This window comes from Mustela putorius, unplaced genomic scaffold, assembly GCF_011764305.1.
Source record: "Mustela putorius furo isolate JIRA1106 unplaced genomic scaffold, ASM1176430v1.1 tig00003834_pilon_pilon_pilon, whole genome shotgun sequence".
Lineage (NCBI taxonomy): Eukaryota > Metazoa > Chordata > Mammalia > Carnivora > Mustelidae > Mustela > Mustela putorius.
Window position 1 is genome coordinate 51,594,490 of NW_025421987.1, and position 21,497 is coordinate 51,615,986.

The following is a 21,497-nucleotide window of genomic DNA, read 5'->3' on the forward strand; positions in this document are numbered from 1 at the left end:
TCAGAGACAGTATAAATACCTTATAAAACAAAATGATCCTTTTTCTTTCCTTCCACTTTTATTTGTTTAATTTTTAATTTTTGTATAAACATACAATGTCTTATTAGCCCCAGGGGAACAGGTCTGTGAATCGCCAGGTTTACACACTTCACAACACTCACCATAGCACAGACTCCCCTAATGTCCATAACCCCACCACCCTCTCCCTACCCCCTAACCCCAGCCACCCTCAGTTTGTTTTGTGACTTTAAGAGTCTCTTATGGTTTGTCTCCCTCCCGATCCCATCTTGTTTCATTTATTCTTTTCCTACCCCTCAAACCCCCCACGTAGCATCTCCACTTCCTCATATCAGGGAGATCATATGATAGTTGTCTTTCTCCGATTGACTTATTTCGCTAAGCATAATACCCTCTAGTTCCATCCACGTCGACGCAAATGGCAAGATTTCATTTCTTTTGATGGCTGCATAGTATTCCAGTGTGTGTGTGTGTGTGTGTGTGTGTGCCACCTCTTCTTTATCCATTCATCTGTTGATGGTCATCTAGGTTCTTCCCATAGTTTGGCTATTGTGGACATTGCTGCTATAAACATTCGGGTGCACATGCCCCTCTGGATCACTACATTTGTATCTTTAGGGTAAATACCCAGTAGTGCAATTGCTGAGTCAGAGGTAGGTCCATTTTCAACTTTTTGAGGAACCTCCATGTTGTTTTCCAGATCCACTTCTATTTTTATGCCATCATTCATTTCACTTAGATCTAAGCATACATAGCATATATATATATATATACAGATACATAATCAATGAATATACATTATCAAATACATTGTTGTTATTGTTATCTTGAACAGTTACCTGTTACATTAAGAATAAGAAACTTTTTTTTTCATTTTATCTACCCTATCCTCCAGTGATCATCTTTTTTGAATGTAGAGCAGAGTATCTGACCCATATAAATTTTTTTCTCTTTGAGGAACTTCTGGGGATGCCTGGTTGCCTCTGGTAGGTAAGCATTTGCCTTTGGCTCAGGTCATGATTCCAGGAGACGGCAACAGGCTCCTTCTTTAGCCTAGAGCCTGCTTTTCCTTCTGCTTGCTTCCCCTTCTGCCTGCGGTTCCTCCTGCTTGTGCTTGCTCTCTCTGACAAATTAAAAAAAAAATAATCTTAAAAAACAACAAAAACAACTCTTCTGTTAACGTATCTTGCAATGCAGGTCTGCTGACAACAAAGTCCCTCAATTTTGTCTGAGAAAGTCTTCATTTCTCCTTCAGTTTTGAAAGATAATTCTGCAGGATACAAAAGTCGAGGGTTTTTTTTTCTCTTTCAATGCTGTAAATATTTTAATTCACCCTATTCTTGCATCATTTCTCAGGAGAAATTGCATATAACACTTATTTTTGTTCCTCTGTGGATAAGATGCTTTTTTTCCTCTCCTTTTTTTTTTTTTATTTTAAGATTTCATTTATTTATTTGGAAGAGAGAGAATGAGAGAGAGAGCCCGCAAGAGGGTGGGGGTCAGAAGGAGAAGCAGACTCTCTACAGAGCAGGGAGCCCGACGTGGAACTCGATCCTGGAACTCCAGGATCATGACCTGCGCTAAAGGCAGTCTTCCAACCAACTGAGCCAGCCAGGCGCCCTTTCCTTTCCTTCTTTTAGGATTTTTTTTCTTTGTCTTTAGTTTGAAAATGACATGCTTAGGTCTCGGTTTTGGGGACATTTATCCCACATGGTGTTCTCTGATATTTATAGGTCTGTGGGCCGCTGTCTGACTTTAATTTGGGGAAATTCTCAGCTGTTATTGCTTCAAATATATCATCTATTCCTTCCTCTCTTTCTTGTCCTTATAGTATTCCCATTGCACATATGTTATACCTTTTGTAGTTGTCCCACTGTCTGGGTTTTGGTTTTGTTTATTTGTTTGTTTTGTTTTTTGGTCTTCTTTCTTTCTTTCTTTCTTTCTTTCTTTCTTTCTTTTCTTTTTCTTTTTCTTTTTCCAAGGATCCTATTGATCTAACTCAGGATTCTTTCCTCAGCTGTGTTTAGTCTACTTATAAGCATAGAAGGCATTCTTCATTTCTCACAGTGTTTTTGATTTCTAACGTTTTGTTTGTTTCTTAGGATATTTTCATCTCTCTTCTTACATTGCCCATCTGTTTTGCATGCTACCTAGTTTATCCATTAGGGCCCTTACTATATTAATCATAGTCATTTTAAATTTTGAATCTAATAATTCCAACATCCCTGCCATGCCTGGTTCCGATGCTTGCTCTGTCTCATCAAATTGTATTATGCCTTTTGATAGGCCCTGTAATTTTTTGTGATACCTGGGCATCATGTAAAAGGTAAAAGAAACTGCTATAAATAAGCATTTTTTAAGGTGCTACTGACTGTGAGGGGTTTAGTGAGCTATGGGGTTTAGTGACCATGTTTTAGTGAGCTATGCCTCTTGACTAAACTTCACACGTGTTCCTTGGTTTTTCCTTCTCCCTTAGGTGACTTAAGATGGCTAGAGTGGGCTGGAGTTAAGTATTTTATTTCTCTCATGTGGAAGCCTAGAGCCATTTAGGCTTTGGTAACACCTTATTAGGACTGTAAAAACAGAGTGCTCTGGTGTATTTCAAAAGGTTCCTTTTCCTCTGCCCCTGAAGGAAGAGAAAGAGGTTTTTCATCAATATTTCCTGTGGAATCTGGTCAGGCTCTTGTAGGTAAATCTTACATTATTAATGCTCTCCTATGACTGAGTCTTCTTGGAGTTTTTGACCTAGAATTGTCCTCGCTAAGCCTCCAGTATTTCATTAATTATGGTTCTTTTTTTCCTGCCTAGAAAATGGTTCAAGGACATTTCCACTCTTGAGTCTCTGACCTGGTAAGTTGTGATTTTATATATATATATATATATATATGGTCTCTTTTCTAGTCTTGGAGACAGCACTTTGTTCTATGTCCTCTCTTCTCTTATGGATCCCAAAAGTAGTTACTCTTTACTTTTTTTTTTTTAATTTCTTTATTTGAGAGAGAGAAAGCACAAGCAGGGCAGAAGGAGAAAGAGAAGCGGGTCCCCACTGAGCTGGGAGACCGATATGGAGCTCGATCCCAGGAACCTGGATCATGACCTGAGCCAAAGGCAGATGCTTAGTGACTGAGCCACCCAGGCACCCCAAGTATTGTTACTTTTTAACCTGTTCATCTTTTTACTTGCTAGGTCAGAGGGGTTACTTCCAAGGTCTTTACATAAAGAACCAGAAACCAAAATCTTTTTAAATAAGAATTTTGTGTAGTCTTTTTAAATAAGTATTTTTATGCTATTATGCTATTAAGTATATACTTGGTGTAAATATTATGCTATTAAGCATATACTTGAATGTAAAGTGTGTAGAATTATTAAGATAAAAATCTGTGCATAATTCCACCAAGGAAAGTGAACCATGTAAGGTTTGCAAATATGTATTTCTGATATTTTAGAGATTCATAAGTGTCTACAGCTAGGATCACAGCTCACAAACATCTTTACATCCTCCACTATTACTATTTATTACATGTGCATAGTCCAATGTTGTTAGGAAGTCTTTGAAAACATTGCTTAATGTCTATATGATCTCTTGTTTGAGTCCATAATTTATTCAACCATTTTCCTGTTATTGGTGATTGAAGCCATTTTAAAATTTTTACTAATATAATTATTCAGTAATAAATATCCCTTAGGGTGAGACTTAACTGCTTTATTTTTTGTTTGTTTTATTAAGACTTTATGTGTTTATTTGACAGAGAGAACACAAGCAGGGTGAGTGGCAGAGGGAAAGGGAGAGGGAGAAGCAGGCCCCCCACTAAGCAGGGAGGGTCCTGGGATCAAGCCCCAGCAGAAGGCAGACGCTAACCAATGGAGCCCCCCAGGCCTCCCAGTAAGAGTTCATTTCTGATTGTTTTGTTAAGATGTTTTCTTAGAATCAAACTGTTGGGGCAACAGATTGAAACTTTACAAGTCCCTTCATGAATTTTTACTCAATATCTTTACAGAAAAGCTGTGACAATTTACCCTCCCACCTGAAGAATTATAGAGAGGCTTTTTCACCCATTGAAGAGGCCACTTACTATCTAAAATAAAAAGGAGCTGCCTTTATTGCTTACTTATGTATGGGAAAGATGTACTAATAAGTCCACAGTGTGTCAGAACTGTCTTGTGTATATAGCTTTGAGAAGTGTGAAGTTAAGGAAATGTAAGAATTTCAAAAATGAGAGGGTTAGGAAATTCATGATTTTCACATGTCACAGGTGTGAGGCTAAGGTTAACTGGTTAACTTTTAAAGCTGCGGCACTGTTACCTGTTGTTGGACTTCCAAGAGGCATGGATCTGGTGCAAAATGTCACTGAGCAGCTGAGATGAGTTTAACCCTGTGAACTTCAGCTTTGTTACTTGGCCACTATTTAGGATTATGATCAAAGAACTACCAGTTTTTTATTATTTGGATTACTGATGAGGTTGAATTTTCTTTATCTGTCTGTGTCTGTTATCCCTTTTCCATGTGTTCTTTGTTAATCTGTTTGGTCCATTTATGCAAAATGTTCTTTTAATTAATTTGTGTGACTGCTTTTAAGATTTATGAAAAAAGTTTTGGCTAGCATATAAAAGAAAACATTTTTCAGTTTATTATTTGCTTTTCAAATTTAATAAATACTGAAGAATCTCTTGTTTACTTTATGGATTTACCCAAATTGTTGTCTTTGTTGTTGTTATTGTGTGTAGTTAAGTTTCAGGTGTACAACTTAATAATTTGACAAGTTTATACATTATGCTATGTTCACCACAAATGTACCTTCCATTTGTTGTCTTAAATTCCTCTTACATTATCACTGGCTATATTCTTTATGTTGTGCTGTGTCTTAATCACTCTATAACTGCTAGATTGTCTCTCCCTCACCTCTTCACCCATTTTGCCTAACCTCCCATCCCCCACCCTCTGGCAACAATCAGTTGTTCTCAGTATTTACAGGTTCGATTCTGCTTTTTATTTGTTTATTCATTTGTAGGTTTTTTGGGTTTTGGTGTTTTTCTTTTGTTTGGATTCCACATATGAGTGGAATCATATGGTATTTGTGTTTCTCTAAGTTTTTTTTTTTTTTTTTTTACTTAGCATGATACCCTCCAGCTCCATCCATGTTGTCTCAAATGTCATGATCTCGTTTTTTTTATGGCTTTGTAATAATCCATTTATAAACACCACTTTTTCTTTATCCATCTATTAATGGACACTTAGTTTCCTTCCATATCTTGGCTATTGTAATAATGCTGCAATATATACAGACGTGCATATATCTTTTTGAAGTAGTGTTTTTGGTTTTTCTGGGTAAATACCCAGTAGTGGAATTACTGGATCATTTATATTTCTATTTTTAATTTTTGGAGAAACCTCCATACTGTTTTCCACAATGACTGCACCAATTTTATATTCCCACCAACATTGTGCAAGAGTTCTTTTTTCTTCACATCCTTTCCAGTGTTTGTTGTTTCTTATGCTTGATATTTTAGCCATTCTAACAGGAGTGAAGTGATATCTCTTTATGATTTTCATTTTCATTTACCTGATGATGAATTATATTGAACATTTTTCATGAGTCTATTGGTCATTTGTATGTCTTCTGTGGAAAAATTTCTATTCAGGTCTTTTGGCTATTTTTTGAGTTGGATTTTTTGTTTATTGGTTCTTTTTTTTCTGTGTTGACTTAAATAAGTTATTTATATATTTTGGATATTAACCCTTATTGTATATATCTTTGGAAAATATCTCCTCCCATTCTGTTAGTCACCTCATCATTTTGTTGATGGTTTCCTTTGCTGTGTAGAATCTTTTTATTTTGATGTAGTCCCAATAATTTATTTTTGCTTTTGCTTCCCTTGCCTTGGGAGACATGACTAGAAAAATTTTGCTATGGCTAATGTCAGAGGATTTACTGCCTGTGTTTTCTTCTAGGATATTTATGAGTTCAGGTCTCACATGTAGGTCTTTAATCCATTTTGAGTTAATTTTGTGTGTGGTGTAAGGAAGTGGTCCAGTTTCATTATTTCACATGTAGCTATTCAGTTTTCCCAGCACCATTTATTGAAGAGACTGTCTTTTCCCCGTTGTAGATTATTGCTTCATTTCTCATTTATTAATTGACCATATGAGGGTTTATTTCTGGACTTTCCCTTTTGTTCTATTGATCTATGTGTCTATTTTTGTGCCAGTACTATATTGTTTTGATTATTACAACTTTGTAATGTATCTTGAAATCTGGTATTGCATCATATCTAATTCTTCTTTTTTAAAGATTGTTTTGGTTATTTGGAGACTTATGTAGTTCCATACAAATTTTAGTATTCTATTTCTGTGAAAAATGTTATTAGTATTTTGGTAGGGATTGCACTAAATCTATAGATTTCTTTGGGTAACATGGACATTTTAATGAGTCTTTATTGAGTCTTCCAATCCATGAACATGAAAAATCTTTCCATTCATTTGTGTTGTCTTCAATTTCTTTCATCAGTGTTTTATAGTTTCTGGAGTGCAGGTCTTTCACCTTTTGGTTAAGTTTATTCCTAGGTATTCTGTTCTTTTTGGTACAATTATGAATGGTATTATTTTTTAAAGGTCTCTTTTTGCTACTTAGTAGTGTATGGAAACACCACTGATTTCTGGGTATTGTACCTGCCATTCTACTGAATTTATTTATTACTTCTGGTAATTTTTTGGTGGAATTCTTGGGATTTATATTTATTACTTCTGGTAATATTTTGGTGGAATTCTTGGGATTTATGTCATCTGCAAATAGTGACAGTTTAACTTTTTCTTTACCAATTTGGATGTATCATTTATATTTCTTGTCTGATTGCTGTGGCTAGGCCTTCCAGAACTATGCTGAATGGAAGTGGTGAGAGTGGAGACTTGTTTTTTGGCCTAATATGTGATCTGTTCTGGACAATGTTCTATGAGCACTTGAAAAAAATCTATATTCTGTTGTTTTTGGATGGAATATTCTGTGTAGATTGGTTATGTCCTTCTGGTCCAATGTATCATTCAAGGACATTGTTTTTCTTAGTAATAATTTGTCTGGATAATCTATCTACTGATGTGTACAGGGCATTAAATTCCCTTACTATTATTAAAATACCATTAATTTCTTTTTGCATTCATTAATATTTGCTTTATGTACTTTGGTTTTCCAGTGTTGGGTCTGTAGACGTTTACAATTGTTTTATCCTCTTAGATTGATTTCTTTATCATTATGTAATGCCTTTTTTGGTCTCTTGTTAGTCTTTGTTTGAAGTCTCTTTTGTCTGATGTAAGTATTGTTACCTTTGCGTGTGTGTGTTTCCGTTTGCATAGTGTATGTTTTTTCTAGCCCTTCACTTCCAGTCTTCATGGGTCTTTAGGTCCAAGGTGAGTCTCTTGTAGCAGCATACAGATGGGTCCTTTCCCCGCCCCTTCCCCCAAGAGAGATAGAGATTGAGCATGAGAAGGGGAGGGAGAGAGAGAGAGAGACTGAGTCTCAAACAGGCTCCAACCCAGGTATGGAGCTTGACTCAGGGCTTGCTCTCATGACACTGAGATCATGAGATCATAACCTGAGCAGAAATCAACTTGGATGCTTTAACGGACTGAGCCACCCAGAAGCCTCAAGATGGGTGTTATTTCAAAAATCCATCTGCCACCCTGTGTCCTTTGATTGGAACATTTAGGCCATTTACATTTAAAGTAATTATTAATCGTTGAGTACTTATTTTCATTTTCCTATTTGCTGATTTGTAGTTCTTCATTTCTTCTTCTATTGCTCTTTCTTTGTGATTGATGAATTTCAATAGTGCTGTGTTTAGATTTATTCCTCTTTATTTGTGCATCTATCATAGGTTTTGTTTTTGTGGCTACCATGAAGTTCATATATAACATCCTAGTAAATAGCAATCTATATTAATTTGATTATTTAAATTCAAACACATTCTAAAAAGAAAAAAAGCCACTTATTTTTCCTTTCCCCTTTTCCTCTTTTTACTTTCTCCTCCATGTTTTATGTATATGTTGTCATATTTTACATCTTTTATTCATAATTTTTTATGTCTAAGGCCATTTCTTTTCCACTTAAAGAAGTCCTTTAACATTTCTTGTAAGGTTGCTTTAATGGTAATAAACTCCTTTATATTTTGTTTTTCTGAGAAACTCTTAATCTTTTTTCCAAATTTGAATGATAACCTTGCTGTGTAGAGAATTTTTGGTTGTAGGTGTTTTTTTTCCCCCTTTCAGCACTTGGAATATATCATGCCACTCTTATAATCTGCAAAGTTTCTGCTGAAAAATTAGCAGACAGCCTGATAAATTTTCCTCTATAGGTAACTTGTTCTCTTGTTGCTTTGAGTTTTTCTCTTTATCTTTAACCTTTGATATTTTGATTATTATGAATCATGAGCAGACCTCTTTAGGTTAATCTTGTTTGGAACTCTCTGTTCTTGTGTTTAGATGTCTATTTCCTCTAGATTATGGAGGTTTTCAATTATTATTTCTTCAAATACGATTTCTACACCCTTCTCTCTTCTTCTGGAACCCCTATAATGGGAATGTTTGTTTACTTAATATTGTCCAAGAAATCTCTTAATCTATCCTCATTTTTAAATTCTTTTCTGTTTTTGATGTTCAACTTGTATGGATTTTGTTACCCTATCTTCCAGATCACTGATAAACTCTTCTTTCTTCTCTAATCTACTGTTGATTCTCTGGAGTCTGTGTTTTATTTCACTTATAATATTCTGCAATTGTGGTTCTTTTCAGTATTTTCTATCTCCTTACTGAATGTCTTACTAAGTTCTTCCACTTTTTTCTCTAGCTTCTCTAGCTTAATAAGTATCTTTATTATCATTACTTTAAATTCTTTATCAAACGTTTTGGTTATCTCTGTTTCATTTAGCTCCTTCTCTGAGGCTCTTCTTATTCTCTCTTTTGGAGCATATTTCCATTTTTCTTGACTTTCTGTATTTATATGCATATGGCAGAATGTCTAAGTCTCCTATACTTGAAGGAATGGTCTTGTGTATGGTGTCCCCTATGCAGACTGTGTGTGCTCATTGAATGCTGTGTGGCTGGAAATATGGCTGAATGTGCTAGTTACTTTTATAGACATGAATGTTTACAGAAGAAAGAATAATAATAAAATAAAATATAAAATAACAAAAACCATAAAACCTCAAAAAAAGGGAAGAAAAAAGGAAAAAAGAAAGTCCCCAAAGAACAAAAATAAAAACAAGACTAGACAAATTAGAAAAAAAAATAAGATATATTCGTTCATTTAAAAAATTAAAACATAGTTGATTTTTCTTTCTTTCTTTTTCTTTTTTTTTCTCCAGCACCACAGGGGATATAGAGGATGGTATAGGCTTGTGGACCCTGGGCTCACTGTGAGCTGGAACCTATTTCTGTCTGAGCTTTTAAGGCTTTTAAGGTGGAGGGAAAGAGAACATTCCTGCAGCTCCTTAGTTTTTTTAAATACCAGCTTTTCTTTCTCTGTCTCAGGTGACCAGGGCTGGCATGGGCGTGTGGAACCTGAGCTTGCTTAGGTAGCAAGCTCATTGTGACAATCAGACCTTCTTGTTATGGTGTCCAGACCCTGCACCAGTCTAAGGTTTCGGGATTAATGGAAATATAAACCATATTGTTCTCTAGCCCCTCTGATCTGGAGAGCTTTTCCACAGCTCCTCACTGCTTAGCAGAGTTCTAGTGTTGCCTCTTTTATATGCTAGTTTCTCTTTTAAACTGTGGCTTTTTATTTCAGTGCCCAAGGACAGAAAAATCTGTTCAGTACTTTCCCTCCCCACTGTGTTCACAGTGTCAGGGGTGGAAGTTCCCTTTGTTACCATGTCTCCATCTCTCTTACTGTTCTCTTGTCTTTCTATCTTTGGTTGTTCAGAAGCTGTTCAATCAACCCTCTGTTCTTCTTCAGGGAGAGTCATTCTATAAATAGGTTTAATTTGGTGCATTATATATAAAAGGTAAGTTCAGGGTCTTCCTGTGTCACCATTTTGAACTGGAACCAAGGTGTACCTAACCTTTTTATTCCTACCACCACCACCACCACATCTCAGGCCTTCATTTTCTCACACTTAAATTACTGAATTGGGCTATCAGCCAATCTCCCAACACTAGTCCCCTTTCTTCCTAGCATTCCTATTACCATAGTTTATATCCCTAATTCACTGCTTTTATCAAGTCACTTTTCCTCCATGAAAACTTCAGTGCCTCCTTATGGTTGAAAACAAAATCCTAAGACACTATAGAATCCTTTCACATGCATATCCCACTCATAACTTGATTAAACACAAATACTGGACTCCAAATAGCCTAAAATTTGTCCTTCAGCATCCATTCAATTCTTCTTTCTTCTTCCTCTTGCCTTTAGTTAATGCCTGTCTTAAGCAAATTATCCAAGGAATGTGAAAACAAACAAAACCTGCAAATATTCAGAGCAAAGTTGGGAAGCTTTAGAGGTAATCAGAAAGTTCCCCAGAATGTACTGAGAACTGTGATGAACCTGAGATAGTAGGGAAGAACATTCTCACAAGTGATAATGCTTGAGCTGAAACCTGAATGCCAATGAGAACCAGTTGCAAAGGCCCCAAATGTAGAGAATATATGAAACTAAGAGTTCTAAATAGTTCTGCATAAAGCAAGATGGTAGGAGATGGGGCTGGAGAGAACACATGGGCATATTATAGATCCATGCCAAGAAAAAAAAAGTGTGAAGATTCCTTCATATTAATTGACCGGAATGCTGGATGATAGAATAGGAGGGGGGAAGGCAGGAGGAATAAAATCATTATGACCAGGATGACTCCTATTTTCCATATAGGCAATATGGTAGATTCTGGATTTGTAGACAAGGAACAGGTTTGATGAGAAACAGGTTTGATGTTGGAGAGTAGATTCATATGAGGATATATTGAGTTTGGACTGCCTAGGAGAAATACAAATTTAGAAGTTCAATTGGATTTTTTCTTTTCTCTTGTTACCCACATTAGTCCCTCTATCTAAAGTGCCCCCTTGTCTCTCCCAACTGATCAAATCCTTCCCAATCTACAGCCTAAATCCCAGTCAACTGTCATAAAAAATCTTTATCTACATGAACTCAAACATTTATTCAAAAATTGTTTAAATGCTACTTGTCCAAATAGTGTTATCTTTCAGTAAAGTTGCTCTGCCTTATATGGCCCCATATGAGAGAGGTTGACACATTGTACAGGCAAATGCTTTTGTCTGTTTTGAGTTCAATTCTGCAGCAACTAGTAGAACTTATTGGAAAGATAAAGGCAAGTTGGAGATAGATTTGAGGGAAGAATTATGCTTTGGTGGAAATATCCACTTATTACTGTGAATTATTTAACCCAGTCATTGTGAAGGATAGCAAAAACTCACTAGAGAAGTAGAGAAGTGGCTTCCCAGTAAAGGGCCACAGGTTGTATTGTGTAGAGGGCATGCCAGGGCCATAATGTATCTTAATAGCTAGAGACTTAGACTGTGACCATTGACATGTTCTGTACATTAGTGAATTATTAATTTTTATTTGTAAGAGAAGAGTGCTTTCTTAGAGATTAATAAATATTGAAATCCATAACTCTCAGGCTTGAATAATACTATAGCTCTCTTCCTTTTCTGTCTTCCAACATAATAAAACTTTAAAATAAATTGGGTTTTTCAAAAAAATTGCAATAATAAAGAACAATACATATTATATGCTAACATACAGGATATATAGTAATGGCCAAGCAAGTGTGCACTATGCTTATAGCTGATGAATCATAGCACTGAATACTATTTTGTTATTTCCTATATCTGACAAAATATTCTAACATTTTAAAGATATTTATGTATCAGCCGTCCTTGTGGAATAAAATGAAACAGACTTGAACAGAGACATATATTCTCTTCCTAAATCAAATGACACCTTTTCAGAGACCATTCTTAGCAATAAAAAAGAAGTGTGAATGAACAGATTTTCTACTTACTTAGTGCAGTGAGAAAAGAATTGTGCTGCCTGTCTAATTTTTGTGGTTCTTTGGATTAAAAATCATGTGGGGTTATGTTTAAAAGGAGCCCAATTCACAGTAGTATAGGTTAGCAATTCTAAAATTACTATCTGTGACTTTTAGAATGGAGCATATGAGTAAATATATTGAGAATGATGAAAGCTGTATTTTTTGGTTGGTGAAAGGATTTAGAAATTTGAAAAGGACAAAGACCAGAATAAACTCTGTATAATCGATTAAATAGGAAGTAGTAGTATGAATGCATACTACTATGAATGCATAGGTTATTTCATATTTCAGAATATTTCATATTCTGCCAAATATGAAACCTGAATGAAACCATAGTGAAACATCAGACAAACCCAAATAGAAGGACTTTCTAAATGGAGAGAGTATGATGATTGATAGAACATAACATACGATTTATATTCAACCAAATGGTTACTGAAATATGTTCAGATAGCAGAAGTGATATGAAACAATGAATTTAATATTGAAATATGAAATCATGGAACGATGAAAACCATGATCTTGCTTGAGCAGGGCACTCCTACTCAAAACTTTATTGACAAGATTAGGATGAACGTGGGTTGTATGTTGTATTATTTGAGTGAAATAACTGTGTGGAGGCTATATTCTCCAAAATGTGTGAAAGGGAAGATACATTAATTTCTGATTACTTTATAGTACAACGTGATATAATGCAGGGAAAAGAAAAGCAAAAGAAGCAAAATACATGTAAATTTCTGGAATCTATTCTTTAAGGATATACTTCAAACTGGCATTTTAAAATTGAATGGGTCCTTAGAAAGTCTCTAATAATCCAAATCCATCATCTACAAATAAACTGAATCCAGATAGAGCGACTTATCTGAGATCATCTGGATAATTAGATGGCAGCCTGGGATCTTGATCATGTAGTTGAACTATTTGGAATCTTTGATATGCCTTTTTTCTGTGTATTTAAAAATTAAAATAACTATTTCACCTTAGAGACTTTCTAATAAAAAAGCAAAGAAATGTATCCAAAAACCTGTGATGGCTAGAACTAAGGCATGACTATGTACTCAATATTATTGTTAACAATAATTATTAACAATTATTATTAACAATTAATAACAATTAACAATTATTATTAACAATAATATTCTTATTACTAATATTATTACAGAATGACTTCTTTCTTAATTATGCTCTAAAACTGGTATTTCACTTATTTCTAAGGACAAAGAGAATCTCCTATGTGATTTTGATTAGCTGATTGATTTCCATGTCCAGAATGATTGTAAAATTTTTTATCATTGTTCAGATATGTGGCATGAGTATTTAACATATCATGGGGAAAAACATACTAGCTTTTGGCTTCTATTCAGTATTTCTAAGAATGATCTTCCTATCATAAAAGGTATAGAAACATTTAAAATAAAACAGATTACAGTGGTAAACCATACTCAAATTTATCATTCATACTAACAGCTTCTGAATATTAGGCCTTCATTCAGGAAAGTACTAGAGTGAGTGACAGCTGCAGGCATTTGAGAACTAATGGTCCTGTCATTAACCAGAGAGACCTTTCTAATGTAAAATCATGAAAGGTTAAACAAAATCCTTATCATGGTGAAAATAGCTTCCCTAAATCTTAGCAATTATTAATGTTATAAATGTGCTTCACATAAAGCAAAGATTTTGCTTTTTTTCAGCTTTATTGAGGTATGTTGACAAAATTGTAAGATATTTAAAATGTTTATCATGGTAATTAGATATACATGTACCTTTGGATTCATCATATGGATAATTAATACATCCATCACATATTTACCTTTTTTATTTTTTTGGTAATATTTAAGTTCCACTTTCTTAGCAAATTTCAGTTATACAAAAAAATGTTATCAACTATAGTCACCATGTTTTACATTAATACTCAGACTCTGTTTACGCTGAAAATATGTACCCTTTGACTAACCTCTCCCAATTTCCCCTAATTCCCAGGCCCTGGAAACCATTTTTCTTCTCTATGTCTCTAGTAGTAGAACTTTTTTTTCCTTTTAGATTCCACATAAAAGTGATACAGTACAGTATTTGTCTTTCTCTGTCTGGCTTATTTCATACAGTGTAATGCTCTCAAGGTCCATCCAAGTTGTTGCAAATGGCAGGAATTCTTTCTTCTCATGGCCGAATAATATTAAGTTGTATATACAAACCACATTTTCTTTATCTCTTCATTTGTTGATGGACCCTTAGATTGTTTCAATATCTTGACTATTGTGAATAATACTATAAGAAACATGGAAATGCAGATACCTCTTCGAGATACTGGTTTCATTTCCTTTGAATATATATCCAGAAGTGAAATTGCTGGGTATTATGGTAGTTATTTTTTTTTACTTTTTAGAGGATATTTCTTATTGTTTCTCATATGTCTGTGTCAATTTACATTCACACCAGTGGTGTACTAGCATCTCCTTTTTCTGCATCTTTACCAAAACTTACCTTTTGTCTTTTGATGATGGTCATTCTACCAGGTCTGAGGTGGTATCTCATCATAGTTTTAATTTGCCCTTTTTTTTTTTTTAAATCCTAGTGCTTGGTTCTTTTACTGTTGGGTTCAGTGTGCTCTTAATATATATTGAATATTAGTTCCTTCTCAGATACATGATTTGTAAATATTTTCTCTCCTTCTATAGGTTGCTGTTATATCAACATTTTATTAATGATTTCCTTTGCTGTGCAAAGTGTTTTAATATGATGTAGTCCTACTTTCTTATTTGTGCTTTTATTGTCTTTCCTTTTGATGTCAAAAATAAACAATTGCTGAGACTGATGTCAAAGAGGATACTTACTATGTACTTCTAGTTTTATGGTGTCAGGTCTTATACCAGTCTTTAATCCATTTTGAGTTGATATTTGCATATGATGTAAGATAGTGATCCAGCTTCATTTTTTTCCTCGCACATGGCTGTAGAATTTCCCTAGTCCCATTTATTGAAGAGACTATCCTTTACTCATTGTATGTTCTTGGCTCCTTTGTCATAAATTAAATGACCATATATACATGGGTTTATTTCTGAACTCTTTCATAGACCTATATGCCTACTTTTATGCCAATACCATACTGTTTCGATTGCTCTAGCTTTGTAATATTGTTTGAAATCAAGAGGTTTAGTGCCTCTAGCTTTGTTCTTCCTCCAGAATGCTGTGACTATCCAGAGTCTTTTTGTGGTTCCTCACAAATCAGAGGATTGCTTTTTCTATTTCTATTTCTGTGAAAAATACTACTGAATTTTTTATAGGAATTCTGTTGAATCTGTAGATTGCTTTGGGTAGAATAGACATTTTTATAATATTAATTTTTCTAATCTATGAACATGGAATATCTTTCTACTTATTTCTATTTTCTTCAATTTCTTTCATCAGGGTTTTATAGTTTTCAAAGTACATGTCTTTCACCTCCTTGGTTAAAGTTATTCCAGGTATTTTATTCTTTTTGATGCAATTCTAATTGGGATTATTTTTCTAATAGTTTTTTTTTATTAATACATAGAAACAAAACTGATTTGGTATATTGATTTTTGTATACTGCAACTTTACTGATTTCACTTATTCTAACAGCTTTTTGGTGGAGTCTTTAAAATTTTCTCTATATGATATGCCATCTGCAAATAGAGACAGTTTTATTTCTTCCTTTTTGAGTTGTATGCTTTATTTGTTGTTCTTATTGCTCTGGCTAAGAATTTCAATACCATGTTGAATAAAAGTGGTAAGAATGAATATCCTTGTGTCATTCCTGAGCTCAGAGGAAAGAAAAAACTTTCAATTTTTCATCTTTTTAAAAAAGATTTGCTTATTTGTCAAAGGAGAGAGAGAGAGCATGAACAGGCGGAATGGCAGGCTGAGGGAGAAGTGGGCTCCAAGCTGCGCAACGATCCTGATGTGGGACTCAATTCCAGGACCCTGGAATCATGATCTGAGTTGAAGACAGATGCTTAATAGTTGAGCCATCCAGGCAACCCATATTTTTTCATCTTTGAATATGTTGTTAGCTGTGGGCTTGCAAATAAGCACATGGAAATATTCTGAAGATCAATAGTAATTAAGGAAATGAAAACCAAAAGCATCATGTGATATCATTATACACAGTGAAATGGTTAAAATTTTAAAAATGGGCAAAAATAAATTTCGACAAGGTTGTGGAGTGACTACAATTCTCATAGATTGATGATGGGGTTGAAAAACACAAGAGCCACTTTTAAAACAGCTTGGAAGTTTCCTAAAAAGTAAACATATATCTGCCATGTGACCAAGCAATTAACATCCTAGATATTTTTCCAAGAAAAATAAAAGCATACATCACAAAAAGGCATATTCAAATTTTCTTAGCATGTTTGCTTATAATCTCAAAAGCTTTTTACAATTCTGCCATTTTCATCAGCATGGAGGAACCTTGAAAACAGTATGCCAAGTTAAATAAGCCTGTTACAAAAAGACAAATATGGCATGTCTCCACTTATTTGAGGAATCTAAAAACAGTCGAGTTGTAGAAATAGAGTAGAATGGTGGTTACCAGGGGCTTTGGGGTGAGAGAAATAGGGAGTTGTTTTAAATGGCTATAAAGTTTCAGTTATGCAAGATGAATAAGATCTGTAAATCTGCTATACAATACCATAACAATACTATACTGTACATTTAAAAATGTGTTAAAGGGCTGGATTTCTTATTAAATGTTTTTATCACAATAGTAATAAATATTGGTAACAACTTAAAGCCCATCAACTGGTAAATGGATAAACTATCATACATGCATACTATAAAATCTTACCCAGCCATAAAAAGAAACAAACTGGTGAAACACTGTAATAACATGGATGAATCTCAAAAACATCTTTCTAAATAAAAGAAACCAAACATATAAAAATAAGATACCAAAAAATTCCATTTATATAAGTTTTTTTTTTAAGAGCTGAACTATAGTGACAGAAAGTATGATTGGTTTTCAGTGGCTAGGGGTCAAGGAAGGGGACTGATCGCAAAGTGACACGTTGGAACTTTTTTAGATGACAGAAATCTTCAATATTACAGTTATGTTAGGAATTACATGACTGTGCACACTTCTCAAAACTTGTCAGTTTAAACTCCAATTAACCTCACTTAAAAAATATCTAAGGTATCATAGAAATAATTTAAGTATTTCTGAAATGATGCATGGAATTTCTTCATAGTCAAAAACCTAAATATACTATGTATCTTGCCAACTGTACACCAAAATCCATTCTTTCCTCCTAACATAGTAATTGAGTTACAACTGGGATGTGATTGCCCACCTAGGGACTTCTTTTTCCAATCTCTTTCTGCTGTGTTCAAGTGGTCAGGTTCTATCAAAAGCAAGTGAATGGAAAGTGTATTAGCAATTTCTATTTTAAATGAGCGAAGCTCCGACCCTTGGCTTTCACTCTTTGTCTTCTCCTCTCTAAAATGGAAATGATCAGGCTGATCTTGGAGGTCATATGTATAAGATGTCACTGTTACTGCCAGCCTCTGGGGCATAGAGCTGTGAATTCACTAACAACACCCACCTTGGACTGCTCTTGAATGAGAAATTACTTCTTTGTCATTAAGTAGCCTATTTTACCCTAACTAAAACACTTCTCTTAACTAAAATTTCTCTTTCCTCTGAGAATATTCCCATGATATATTGTTACATGAATCTAATAATTTATAGAACAATGTGTACTACAGGCTAACATCTATTTGAAAGTACTGCTAATATTTGGGGGAAATCAAATGACTGGGATCCAGGGGCAGAAGAAAGAACTTCATTGTATGCCATTGTGGAATAACATTCATGGAGAATACTTGTATTTTTTTTTTCTTTTGGTACCATGTGAATATGCAATCTCTAAAAGAAAAAAAGTAGAGCTTAAATTAGAAAACAATAAAATGTAAAAAGTAAATTATCTTGACATACCGTTTCTATCCTGTTTAATTGCGGAGGATCTGTAGATGTGCCATACACACCAAGAGATATCATGAACTCAGAAGAATTACAGAACAAATGTATATAAATCACTTTGCAGAGTGTTTAACACATAGTAGGATTTGTATGTAGTACAAGTAAGAACTTATAGAGTGTTCACTCACAGCAGGATTCTCTGTCAAATTTGACCCTAAATTTTTCTCTTTAGGGTATTTAACAGAATGCTACATTAGTTTGAGGTGTACAGCAGATTGATGGCAACAAGTTTACACACTGTTATGCTCACTACAAATGTGGTCATCATCTGCCTTCCTATGGTGCTATTACAATCCCATTGACTATACTCCTTCTACTGTGCCTTCTGTTCCTATGACATTCATTCTATAACTGGAAGCCTCTGTCCCGACTCTCCTTCATTCATTTTGCCCATCTCCCCAACCTCTACCTCTGGCAACCATCAGTTCTCTGTATTCATAGGTCCTATTCTGCGTTTTGTTTATCGATTCTTTTTTTTAAGACTCCAAATATAAATGAAATGATACGGTATTTGATTTTCTCAGACTGACTTATTTCACTTAGCACAGTACCCTCTAGATCCATCCTTGTTGTCACAAATGGGAAGGTATCTTCCTCTTTTTATGGCATATAATATTCTATTGAGTATGCATATGTGCTTATGTATGTATATGTGTATATGTATATGCATACATACCTATACACATCTCTTCTTTCTTACTCATTTGTCTATGAATAGCTACTTAGGTTGCCTCCAGATATTGGCTGTTGTAAATAATGCTGCAAGAAGCAGGTGCATATATCTTTTCAAATTAGTGTTTTTCTTTTCTTTGGGTAAATACTTAGTAATGGATTTTTGGGTTGTGTGGTATTTCTATTTTTAATTATTTTGGAAAATCCTCCACACTGCTTTCAGCAGTGGCTGTATCAATTTACATTCCTACCAACAATATGCAAGGGGTTTTATTTCCTCCTCATCCATGCCAACCCTTTGTATTTCTTCTTTTTGAGTCTAGATATTCTGACAGGTGGAAGGTAATATCTTACTGTGGTTTTGATTTGCATTTCCCCAATGATTAATGATGATAAGCACCTTTTCCCTTTTCACATGTCTTGTTGGCCATCTGTATATCTTCTTTAGCAAAATGGCTACTCATGCCGGCTGCCCATTTTTTAATTAGTTTTTGTGGGGTTTTTTGATGTTAAGTTGTATAAGTTATTTATATATTTTGGATTTTAACACTTTATTGGGTATATCATTTGCAAATATCTGCTCTCATTCAGTAAGTGGCCTTGTCATTTTGATGATGGTTTCCTTCACTGTGCAAAAGCTTTGTATTATGATATATTCGCTATTGTTTATTTTTGCTCTTGTTTCCCTTTCCTTAGGAGACTTATCTAGAAAAATGTTGTTATGGCTGATGTCAGAGAATTTACTGCCTGTGTTCTCTTCTTGGATTTTTATGGTTTCAGTTCTCACATTTAGGTCTTTACCCATTTGGACTTTATTTTTGTGTATAGCATTAGAGAGTGTTTCAGTTTCACTTTTTCATATGATGCTGTCCAGTTTTCCCAGCACCATTTATTGAAGAGATTCTCTCCCCATTGTATATTCTTGCCTCCATTTGTGATGAATTAATTGACCATATAGATGTAGATTTCTTTCTGGACTCTCTGTTCTGTTCCACTGATCTATAAATCTGTTTTGTGCCAGTGCTATACTGTTTTGATGACTACAGATTTTTTTTAAGTTTTTTATTTAAATTCTGGTTAGTTAACATATAATATAGTATTGGTCTCAGGAGTAGAATTTAGTTATTTTTCAATCTTGCAATCTTGAAGTTGTGATACCTCCACCTTCATTTTTCTTTCTTGATTGCTTTCTGTATTCTGGGTCTTCTATGGTTCCAATCAAATGTTAGAATTGTTTCTTTAAATTCTGTGTAAAATGCTGTTCGTATTTTGATAGGGATTACATTAAATCTATAGATTGCTTTGGGTAGTATGAACATTTTAACATCTATCCAATACTTGCTAATCTACCACAAGTTTGGGTCCTTTGAAAGAAAGAGGGTCTAGCTAGAACTTAATAGATACATTTTGTTTACTATGTGTATCTATTTTTGTCTTACCTCATATTAAAAAAAATTTTGATACCAGTCCTTGAGTCCTAAAACTGATTTTTATGTGTTTACTTAAGTAAAAATTTGGGTTAATTAAATAAAACTAAGTAAATCTTAGTAAATATTAGTACAAGTTATTCTGAATTAGGGCAAAAAATAATCACAAAAGGGCACAGGAAGTTTTGTATAAATTTATATTCTTAAAAAATTTCCCTCTCACATGAAATCTTTGTAAACCACTCTTGCATGAAATTATCTTTCTGTGTACTATTAAATTTCCTGCCTATATTTCTCCTTTATTTAATCAAGTCTTCTCCCCCCAGTTTTATTGATAAATAATTGACCTATATCACTGTATAAGACCGATGTATGATGATTTTATTTACATATTATGAAATGATTACCACAATAGATTCAGCTAATATCCATCTTATATAGTCAATAGGAAAGAAATAAAAAAGGAAAATATTTTCTTTTTGTGATAACTCCTAGAATTTACTTTCTTAATAACTTTCCTATATATCATATAGCAGTATTACCTATAGTCATCATGTTTTACATTATGTTGCTAGAACTTATTCATCTTATAACTGGAAGTTTGCCGCTTTTGGGTGCCTTCCTCCAATTTCCAACCCCCCACCCTCTGTCTCTAGTAACTGTAAGCCTCATCTCTATTTCTATGAGTTATTATTTTTTTAGATTCCACATATACCTGAAATCATAAAATATCTGTCTTTCTCTGTTTGACTTATTTCACTTAGTAGAATGCCTTCAAGACCCATCCATGTTGTCACAAATGGTAATCTTTTCATTTTTTATTGCTGAATAATATTCAGTTGTATATACAAACAATGCTTCTTTATACCTTCATCTTTTGATGGACCCTTAGGTTGTTCCCATGTCTTTATGATTATAAATAATGCTATTTTCAATAAGCGAGTGTGCAGATGTCTTTAAGTCAGGATTTTTGATTCCCAGAAGTGAAATTGCTAGATCATATGCTAATCCCATTTTTAACTTTTTAAAGAACCTTCATCTTGCTGTCCATAGTGACTTTACCAACTTACAATCATACCAACAGTTCACAAGGGTTCCCTTTCCCCAGCATTGTTATTTTAGTGAACACGACATGATATCTCATTGTGGTTTAAATTTTCATATTCTAATGACTAGTAAGGTTGAGTGTCTTTCATATACCTGTTGGCTGTTTGTATGGAAATTGCATTTTGTCTTTTTGCTATTGAGTTGTATATGTTCTTTATATATTTTGGATATTAAACTCTTATCAGATATTTGGTTTGAGAATTTTTTTTTCCATTCTGTAAATTCTCTTTTCATTTAATTGA

The 21,497-nt window shown here is 34.1% G+C and overlaps 1 long non-coding RNA gene across 1 annotated transcript in view; it reads left to right on the forward strand.

Moving 5' to 3' along the window:
* Positions 1–21,497, forward strand: part of LOC123394394 — a 50,925-nt gene that overhangs the window by 26,774 nt on the left and 2,654 nt on the right. The window contains exon 2 of the long non-coding RNA XR_006609116.1: positions 2,827–2,868. This is a non-coding gene — a long non-coding RNA (uncharacterized LOC123394394). The remainder of the gene's footprint in view (positions 1–2,826; positions 2,869–21,497) is intronic.